Source organism: Chaetura pelagica, unplaced genomic scaffold, assembly GCF_000747805.2.
Source record: "Chaetura pelagica isolate M959 unplaced genomic scaffold, ChaPel_1.0 scaffold356, whole genome shotgun sequence".
NCBI lineage: Eukaryota > Metazoa > Chordata > Aves > Apodiformes > Apodidae > Chaetura > Chaetura pelagica.
This window is the reverse complement of record NW_009953964.1, coordinates 5,456,818-5,457,214: the sequence shown is the minus strand read 5'-3', so window position 1 is coordinate 5,457,214 and position 397 is coordinate 5,456,818. Positions and strand designations below refer to the sequence as shown.

The 397-nt window shown below is 36.8% G+C and overlaps 1 protein-coding gene across 1 annotated transcript in view; it reads left to right on the top strand.

The window, feature by feature from the left end:
* DUSP1 (dual specificity phosphatase 1) overlaps positions 1-397 on the top strand; it is a 4,414-nt gene that overhangs the window by 2,018 nt on the left and 1,999 nt on the right. The gene's annotated exons all lie outside the window — the stretch shown is intronic.

The window sequence follows — 397 nt, the reverse complement described above, 5'->3', positions numbered from 1 at the left end:
TCCCGCTCTGGATTAACATGAATTGAAATTAAATCCATGCCTTAATCCATGCCCCAAAATAATCCATGACTACTTAATTTTTTTTATTCGGTTAAACCCATCATGGAATATAACCCAAAGGTTTGGGAATTTTTTAAACTATGGAAGACATGGATTCTATCCATAGCTCATTAGGTATGGAACAAATCCATGAGATATTGCACAAGTTTACATTAGAATCCATGGATCAAAAGAATAACTAGCTTTGAAAGTCACATGGATTTGTTGATGGATTTAATCCCACCATGAGATTGAGTGTGAGATATGGATTCACCCAATCCATACCCGGATTAAATCCATGGTGGGATTATATCCCATGTAAACGAACAAGGCCTAACATGGTTGGCTTGCATCTCCT